A 10,354-nucleotide genomic window follows, 5' to 3' on the forward strand; every position below is an offset into this window, starting at 1 on the left:
GTTGAAGATTTTTTATATGAAATCCACGAAGGAATTTGTGGAAGCCACGCTGGGGGCAGATCACTAGCTCATAGGGCCATTACCCAGGGGTATTGGTGCCCTTACATGCAGAAAGACGCAGAAGCCTACGTGAAGAAGTGTGAACAATGCCAAAGGTTTACACCTTTGATACACCAGCCAGCTGCTGACCTGAACCCTGTATCCAGTCCTTGGCCATTTGCCTAATGGGGCATGAATCTCGTTGGGCAATTACCCCAAGCAACTGGACAAAGAAAGTACTTGCTGGCAGCAACAGACTACTTCACAAAATGGATAGAAGTAGAACCTCTTACCAAGATCCGAGATGTGGATGTCAAGAACTTCATATGGAGAAACATCATCACCAGATTTGGGATTCCGAGAACAATTGTCGCAGACAATGGAACTCAATTTGACAGTAAGCTAATCAAGAACTTCTGTGCCAAGTTCAAGATCAAGAATTACTTTTCAACCCTAAGCTTTCCACAAAGCAATGGACAAGCCGAAACATCCAATAAAGTAATTTTGGATGGAATAAAGAAGAGGCTACAGCCAGCAAAAGGCAAGTGGGTAGACGAATTACCCAGTACTCTGGGCATATCGAACTACGCCGAGAAGATCGACAGGGGAGTCCCCCTTTGCCATGGCTTATGGCACAGAAGCAGTCATCTCGCTGGAGATCGGCATCCCAGGAATCAGAACCCAAGGAGTTGAAAAAGGGACTAATGATGTACTCTTAGCCCGAAATCTGAATCTTTTAGAAGAAAGAAGAGAGAAAGCTGCAATCCAGCTTGCAGCATACCAGCAGCAACTTACAAACGCTTATAACAAGAAAGTCAATCCAAGAGAATTTCAAGTCGGCGACCTAGTCCTAAGAAAAGTCGTCGACAATAAGAAGGATCCCAGAGAGGGCAAGCTTGGCCTAAACTGGGAAGGACCCTACAGAATCATCTCGGTACTGGGTAATGGGGCATATTGACTTGAAGATAATGAGGGCAAAGAGTTGCCAAGACCTTGGAACACTTGTAATTTGAAATTTCTCTATCATTAAAATTTCTTTGTTCCTTTACCATTTGTCGAAGTAAATAAATAAAGATTCTGTTCTCTTTTCAAGAATACTTGACATTGTCTCTAGAATACATGCATAATGAGAACCCAAGTGGAACCCAGGTTTACATTAGGGAGCAGAGAGAAGAAGAATATGCTTAACACTTGTTGAAATTTGTGGACAATTTACAAGTTGAAGTTAAGCCGAAAACATTATTTAACACTTGTTGAAATTTGTGAACAATTTACAAGTTAACTTAAACCGAAATTATTGCTTAACACTTGTTGAAATTTGTGGATAATTTACAAGTTGAAGTTAAGCCGAAATCATTGTTTAACACTTGTTGAAATTTGTGGACAATTTACAAGTTAAGTTAAACCGAAATTATTGCTTAACACTTGTTGAAATTTGTGGACAATTTACAAGTTGAAGTTAAGCCGAAATCATTGTTTAACACTTGTTAAAATTTGTAGACAATTTACAAGTTAAGTTAAACCGGAATTATTGCTTAACACTTGTTGAAATTGGTGGACAATTTATAAGTTAAGTTAAACCGAAATTATTGCTTAACACTTGTTGAAATTTGTGGATAATTTACAAGTTGAAATTAAGCCGAAATCATTGTTTAACACTGGTTGAAATTTGTGGACAATTTACAAGTTGAAGTTAAGTCGAAGTCATTGTTTAACACTTGTTGAAATTTGTGGACAATTTACAAGTTGAGTTAAACCAGTATGATGTTCAATACTTGTTAAAAGTTTACAAGTTAAAGATTAAAACCAAGAAGTTTGTCTATCCGAGGTGTGCCACCCCGAGAAGATTGTACAAAGAAGGAAAAGTATGCAGAATATTCTAAGTATAAAATTATGCAAAAACAATGAAGAGAAGACAAGAGTGCAAGCACTTATAAAAGAAAAGTTGTATTAGCATTCACCGAGAAAATGGCACACCGGCCATACAAAAAGTTTACATTGTTCCAAAAGATAAAGAAAAAACAAAATACAAGTAAGAAAAAGAAAAACATGAGGCTAAGACTCCTCTCCACCAGCGGGTTGAATTTGAAAATCAGATGATTGTTGAGAAGACATCTCAGCAGCCTTATCCGCCGCGACCTCGGTATCAATTTCTGCAAGAGTATCATCAAGGCTCTTATCAGCAAGGGTGGCATCGGCTGATTCCTTCTCACAAGCAGCGTCTTTGGGAACCTCATCGCCTTCTTCATCCTGAGTCAAGTCTAGGACTTGCTCATTTTGAAGAGGAGACTTGGCCACATCAGCATCTTTGGATTTTCTTACCAAAGCCTCATTCTCTCCCTCATCACCATCCTCAGACTCAGATTCGCCGACGTCTTGACTTGGAGGTTGAGTTGGAGGGAATGGAAGAGGAATGACATCAGTTTTCCTAAATGGTGAGTCATCTGGGACATTAAGTTTCTTTAGAAGGGACATCCAACCAAGGGTGAAACCCTTGTTACATGCCTTCTTCACCTGTTGTTCGTAGGCATCTGTGACGTCGGCCATGCCTTGGGCATACGCCTTCTCGTTGGCGTCTTTTATTTCGGCTTCTTTGGTGGCCAGTGCCTCTTGAAGCTCCTTTTCGGCTTGGACCATTTTTTCCTCGGCTTCTCTCTTCTGAGACTCAGCCACTTTCCCGATAGCCTCAGCAGCCTCAGCCTTCTCTTCGGCATTGGTCTGAGCCTTGATTGTAACCTCGGCTTGGTCTTCCAATTTTTTCATCTTTGATTGAAGACCTTTGTTGGTCTTTTGAAGAGAAGTGAACTCTTTCTTCATCTCGGCCAACTTCTCCCGATTTTCAAAAGACTGAATTGAAAAGGAATGAGTATGCTGAATGGCCTGAAAGTGAACAGAGCGAAAGTTATTAGAAAATTTTCTAAGTATAAAAAAGAAGGAAAAAAGTGCCAGATGAAAGATACATACTTGGACAGAACACTGAAGCATCAAGGCATAGTTCTCGTACTCGCTGAAGCCGGCGTTTCGCTCCAGATCCCCTGGCAGAAGCAGAGCAGTACTAAGCGCAACGCCGACATTTATATCCTCGGCGCTATCATTGGCCATGACTGGCTTATCTTCCAAGGTTATTTCAGGGGCCCAGGGGGCAGCAGGCTTCTTAGACCCCGAGGTCGTTGAGGAAGATGACCTCGGCTTCTTTGATTTTGGTGATTCGGATGGTTGGGCTTCAGAGCACCTCTCCCCAGCAGAAGGTTGAGACTTGTCACTCTCAGCCAACTTGGAGATTAGCAGAGCATCCTCAGACTCAACTTAAGTAACTTTAGCCTTTGGCTGAGCTTTTTTTATTCTTTTCGGTTTCGGTGGAGGAAGGATTTGTGCTGGTTGATCATCAACAGATGATGGAATGCTGGCCAGAAGATCTTTTGCAACTGGTTTAGGGCGACCCATCTCGACAGTAGAAACAGTTCAGCGTCAGTGGCGGCGCTGTGATATTGAAACCAAGTATGGAGCTGAAGTTGACGGTTGCTCGGCTGGATCAGAGGTTGACCCCTGGTCTGTCCGAGATGTGGATGCGGTCTATGGCGTTGTGGCAGATGGTGGAGAAAGGCTTTTTTGCTTCCTCCTAGGGACGTCGAGCAAAGCAAACCTGTATGTTGGAATAAAGTTGAGGAGCAGAGGCGTCTTTCGTTTGTGAATTGGCAAGTTCAGAAGTTTTTTCAAATCCTTGCTGGGATAGAAGGATTGGCGAAAATTTTTTGGAGGCTGAGGAAGAACTGCAAAAGATAAAAACAGCACAGACATTAGAACAAGAATATTGAAAACTTTATGCAAGAAGATAAAAAGAAACTTATGAAAGGTGGCCCTTACTAGCTCCTTCCCCCAAAACAGTTCGGCTTAAAGGATAAAGATGGAGGTCGTCGTTTGGCTGAAACTCCCAATTGCCTGAGACAATGAAGTAATCGTCTCCAGCTCCTTTGTTGGAGTCTGGGAGGTCGGCTACGATTTTATATTCGGTGGATCTCGGCTTAAGGTAATAGACATAGTCCGTATCTTTTCTAAGACGACACATAGTATAACAGTATTGGAAATCGGCGAGTGTAATCCTGGCATTCTCTTGTTTAGCTAAAGCTATGGTACTAGTAATAACTCGGTAAGAATTGATGGCGAGTTGCATTGGGATCAACTTATAGAAGTGAAAGATTTGACGGAAAAAAGGGTCAAGTGGAAACTGAAGTCCACACTCAATAAAGGCAACTACAAGGAAGGGCATGGAGTGATCAGTAGGCATGATGGAGTCGTCATCCCCAGCCAACCTCAGATTGACATCGGCTGGGATTTCAAACTCTTGCCTAAAAAAGTCTAGCTTAGAAGGGGTGTTTACCCGATGTTTCCACATAGCCATGATATTGGGATAACTAAAGGTATTGGATTTTAGAAAGAAGATGTATCAAAAAAAAAAAAGGACTATTGGGACCTCGGCAAAAACCTAGGTTTGGGCTGATATAGAAATTTGTAAGGGATGTTTCAGTTTTTGCCCTAAAATGTGGGTTCTACAAACAAATCCCAAACCTAAAGCTATGGAGATGAAGATCAAAGGCACAGATCTGGAAAAGACACAAAAAACAGAAAACAAAGACGAAGTTTCAGAATCAAGAACAGAGATGGACTATCAAAAACATGAAGAATACAAAGGGTTGAAGGCCAAGAATAGTGGCAAGACGTGCAAGAAAACTATGAACAGTACATATATTTAAGGCATAAGCAAAAACTAAAATCAACGCATTCAGATGTATGATTCACAAATTAAATGTTTGAGCAAGGCAATAATAACAAGAAATTCCAAAAAAGATCAAGAACTGGAATAAGAAGAAAACAGTTGCTTACCAGAAAATATGAAGCCAGTGTAAAGATTGCCGAAGTCAGACGACGGTCGTGGAGGCAACGAAATGGTGCAAAACACGCCAGAAGGGGCAAACGGAATAAGTTTCAGAGCAAGGAAGCTTGAACAATGGCGGACTCGAGAAGAGAAAGTTAGAGAGAGAAAAAGTTTTCCAGAAACGAAAATAAGGTGAAAGGGAAAAAAAACGAAGAGATGTTTTTGTTAAAAATGAAAACGGCGGCAAAAAGTAATCAATACGCCTGGAAGAACGTATGCGTCAGACGGCACACGTGAGAGAGAGACGCCTACAGGCGCGTCACAGGTATGAACCAGTAAGAAAGAAACACGTGGCTAAAAATGATTGAATTATGGTGTATGACAGCTCATACGCGTGAGAGGGTTCTTGAAGTTCTTGTTCTTCAACAAAGACATGTCGGCCAAAATAATGATCTCGGCTAAGATACTGAAAACCAACGTACTAGAAAAATGGAATGATATAGGTTCCATCACCTCAGAATGCCGAGGTAATAGAACCTAGGGGCCAGTTGTGGGGATATATTTTTGAGTACCGACACGTAGCAAGGTGACGCCGACGTGTCAGCCGAGGTTCCACGTGTCAGGGTCATGACGCCGAGATGATCTTGGTCAAGCCGAGGTTATCTCTGAAGATATCGGAATCCGAGATAAGCGGATAAGAGATAAGGGACAAGAGTCCTAGAATAAAGAAGAGACTTAGCCAAGATAAGGATAAAGCTCTTAGGGAGTTTATTTTTATCTCTTGAGAAGTCCAAAGTAAGTACTGAACAGGAATCCATAGAAGTCAGGCTTCTAGTGGGATTAGGATTGAGGTAACTATAAAAGAGAGGCACCCCCATGGGTCTAAGGTACGTAATTTTATGCTTTAAGCATTGAGTTTAGCATTATTGATTTTCTTTGAGAGATATACTGACTTGATCGTCGGAGTGCCCCGGGTGGTCGAAACCACCGCTGGAGACTTCTCTTTCTGTTACAGGTTAGCCAGGTGTCATCTATTCTGCCAGTGTTCTCCAGCTGAATACTGAGTTGGGCAGTGTGATCAAAAAATCACTTACACAACTTTAATGTACGAAATACATGCATTGATTAAAATAGATACGGTTAGAACAATATCGTTTTGGTAATGTATTTGTAAACTAATTTGCTGATTTATTTTCACAACCAAGTATTCGCAACGGAACAACTTATTTTTTAGGATAAATTATAAATACACTTCTTGAGATTTACTTAAAATACAAATTATTTCACGTAATTTAAAAAATTACAAATTTTCCACCTTCAGAATTTTTTATTTAACAAAATTAACTATAAAAAAAAATTTCATAATTGTTCTCTTATACAATAATAAAATTACTTAAATTATTAATTGAAACATATTTTTAACAATATTAAAAGCTGTTAATTGACTTGATGATTTATTAATAAAAGGGACGATTTGTTATGAAATTAGAAACCATGCGAGTGAAATGTAATTTTCAAAACCACATGGGGCGATTTGTATTTTAATCAAATCTCAATAGGTGTATTTGTAATTTATCTTATTTTTTAAGGTTTAAGATGAATTTTTAATAGAGATATTTTAATTAAATATACTTTTGGATAATAATAATATATAGTTTTTAAATTGTTGTTGTTGTTGTTTTTCTTTTTCTTTTTTAAAAAATAAATTTATTGACTTTTTAGATTTTTCTTTGGGAGATCAAGACTGGCACTTTGAATAAGGAAGATTTTTCTTCTTCTTTATTATTAAGGACTTTTAGACACGGAAGATTTTAGTCTAAAGTTTTTGTTTGACAACGTGGGAGTGAGTTAGAACTAAAATAATATAAAAAAAATAAAATAAATTAAATAAGTTAATAAGATAAAATGTTACATTTAAATTGTAATTATTTTATTTTTTCTTTCACAAAAAAGTAAAAAATTTAAAAAAATTAAAAAATTATTCTCAAATGAAACTAATTTAGTTGGACTATATTAGTCAAAAAAAATTAAAAATTCTTCTCGAATGACCCTTAAATGCTATTGAGGGTCTTCGGACAAAAGTATTTTTGTTGGGTTTTATTATTAGGGGCTTTTGGGTGAAAAATATTACAAGGCGGGACATCTTTTTTGTTGGGTTCTTTGACAATGATTTTCAATTAGGTTTTGGACGAAGGCATTTTATTTTTTCTTTTTGACCTAGGATTTAACAAATAATTTAGAAATTTGAGATTTTTTGAAAAGGTAAGACCTTAAACTTTACAAACAGTATTTATTTATTTGCGATCAATATTTAAGATTGCAAAATATGCGCACACACAAAAAAAAATTATTATTTATTTATATTTTTCTTTTCTTTTCTAGTGGTGTATTATGTATTATGTAGTCAAGATCAAAATTGACAGGTGTACTATATGACTTTGGTGTTTGGAACACCAAGCTTGCTTACATATGAAGTTGAGAAAGAATCTTAAAAACCTTCTAATCAGATGATTTTTTTAAAACCTTTATTTTTGTAGTATCTGTTTTGCCTGAAGTTCATATCAGATTACCCTAGTTTTAATTTTCTTTATAAAGTTCAAACAAATTTAAGTTTGAAAATTGAAATTAAATTTGGTCCTAATTAATAGCCACATTATCATTAACATTGCAACTGTATAAAAAGATGGTGCAAGAACCCGAACAATCCTCTACCTAGGAATGGCAATGGGGGCAATGGGGTGGATATTAATTCTCTATCCTCATTCCCTTATAAAAAATTTTCCCCATTCTCCATTCTCCATTTTCCAGGGGTACCACCCTCCCCATTTTTTAATGGATATGGATTTTCCCCAACCCACTTTAATCCCCATTTTTATTTTTTATATTTAATGTTACCAACCACTTTTTTTTTTTTAAAGGTTCACAACAAAAACTAAATATACCTTTAATTTTTTTTCTTTCTTTTTTAATATATTTAATGTTAACAATTTTTTTTTTATTTTTTATTTTTAAAAGTTCACAACAAAAGTTAAATATACCTTCAATCTTTTTTCTTTCTTTTTTAATATATTTAATGTTAACAACTTTTTTTTTTTTATATAAAAGTTTTAGCTAAATATATCTTCAATCTTTTTTCTTTCTTTTTTAATATATTTAATGTTAACAACTTATTTTTTTTATTTATTTTTTATTTTTTTAAGGTTCACAACAAAAGCTAAATATACATTCAATCTTATTTTATTTTATTTGGTTCAACAACAAAATCAAATACACATTAATTAATTGATTAAAAAGTTTGTTTTATAATAATCAAATATATAATTTTGAGACAATCAAATAAGTTTTAGTAATTGAAAAAAAAATGTGGAAGAACGTGGAAGATTAAAAAAAATTTACAACCATCTCTCTCTCTCACTCTCACTCTCACTCTCTCTCCTACATGTTATAAGAACTTGATTACAATGTTATAAGAGCATGTTTGAAGAAATAAAATGTGAAAGAACCTGTTTAAAGAAAGTGTTATAAGACTCGTATTAAATTGCATCAGGGCATAAACAAGGAATTGTTTGTTGATCTCTTAGCCACGGACATTTTAGACATTAAACCATCTTTCTCTTAGCAAATTTGAACCATTCATTTTAATTTATCCAAAATCTAATTATGCCTTTAACAAATCTGAACCACTCATTTTAAGATATCTATGTTTACCACACCCAATCCATCCTCCATCTTCTTCATATAGTCCCCCACGAATTTTTTTGTTTGTTACTTTTAAAAAACAAAAAATATTTTTTCAATTAAATTTTTACTAATTTCACAACACCATCACCACTATTCTCACTTTCACTGTCACACAACCATCACTATAGCCACTACCATCATCACTGTCGCCATCACCCCACCACTATGTAACAATCTCTACTTTCTTCTTCGTTCCATCACCACCACCACCACCACCAAATATAAAAAAATATATTTTTAATTTTTTTTATAAAAAATATTTTTCATTAAAAAATATTTTCTATCTAAATAAATGAAGCATAACATTGGGAAACAAGCTGATTTCAGTTAAATCTATTCATAACTAAAAAAAAATTCTTTTAATTTAAAAAAAATTATTTAGTAAGACTTTATATCCCCTTTTTATTTTTCTAGCAAATAAATCTTTGTACCTATCATTTCTAACCAATCACGACTCATGCTTGTTTTGATTCTCTACAATTTCCTTATTTTCAAATACATTTATATATATATATATATATATGTTGTATAAATTGTGTGATAACATAAAACAAATAGATTCATACTCGTTAATTGAAATTTCAGAACAAGCAAACTATTCTGAAAATTACAATAAATAACAAAATAAAATAACATAGAAAAGCAAACCGAAACCTACACTAAACAGTATCCTTAATTTTTTTAAATAAATTTAAAAAATTCTAGATATGCATAAAATTTGACAAGAATAATGTGACAATGTTAATTAATGTGTATTTGATTTTATTGTTGAACCAAATAAAATAAAATAAGATTGAATGTATATTTAGTTTTGGTTGTGAATCTTAAAAAAAAATAAATAAATAAAAAATTGGTTGTGAACTTTAAAAAAAAAATTTAAAAAAAAAACAAAAGAAAAAAGATTGAATGTATATTTAGCTTTGGTTGTGAATCTTAAAAATTAAAAAAAAATGGTTGTGAACCTTAAAAATAAAAATAAAAAAGATTGGAGGTATATTTAGCTTTGGTTGTGGATCTTAAAAAAATAAAAAAAATAAAAAAATTGGTTGTGAACCTGAAAAAATAAATAAATAAAAAAAGAAAAAAGATTGAATGTATATTTAGTTTTGGTTGTAAATCTTAAAAATAAAAATAAAAAAACATATGGGGAAATTAGTGGGTACCCATCCCCAACCCATCCCCTGTGGATATTTAAAGAATATCACTTACCCTACCCAATGGATAAGAAAAATAGGAGAAAACCCATGTATTTGGGTTGGGTCTCCATGAATACTCATAGGGTAGGTTATCCATTGCCATCCCTACCTCTACCCTTCTTCCTCTTTATTAATTATTAGGATAAATTGTAGTCTTTAGTCCCTATATTATTTTTCTCATGTCAATTCGATCATTGTATTTGTTGTCAAGGGTGTAATCAGGATTTCATCATTAGAGGGGTCAGTAGACAAATAATATATTTTTACTATATACGATATATAAATTATACATACACATAGAAAAATTTAAATACCATAGAAACAATCTCTAATAGGATAAAAAATTAGTAGAAAATAAAAAGAGAATGCAAAATGAGAGAATAATGAGATATATATTTTCTATACCAAGAGGTCATTTTATTTATGAAATAAGATATATATTTTTAAAAGTGCTACGGGAACAGAATTTTTCACATAAATAAGGAGGCCCATGGCTCCCTACTTC

This window comes from Camellia sinensis, chromosome 3, assembly GCF_055761805.1.
Source record: "Camellia sinensis isolate YWXY chromosome 3, ASM5576180v1, whole genome shotgun sequence".
Classification (NCBI taxonomy): Eukaryota; Viridiplantae; Streptophyta; class Magnoliopsida; order Ericales; family Theaceae; genus Camellia; species Camellia sinensis.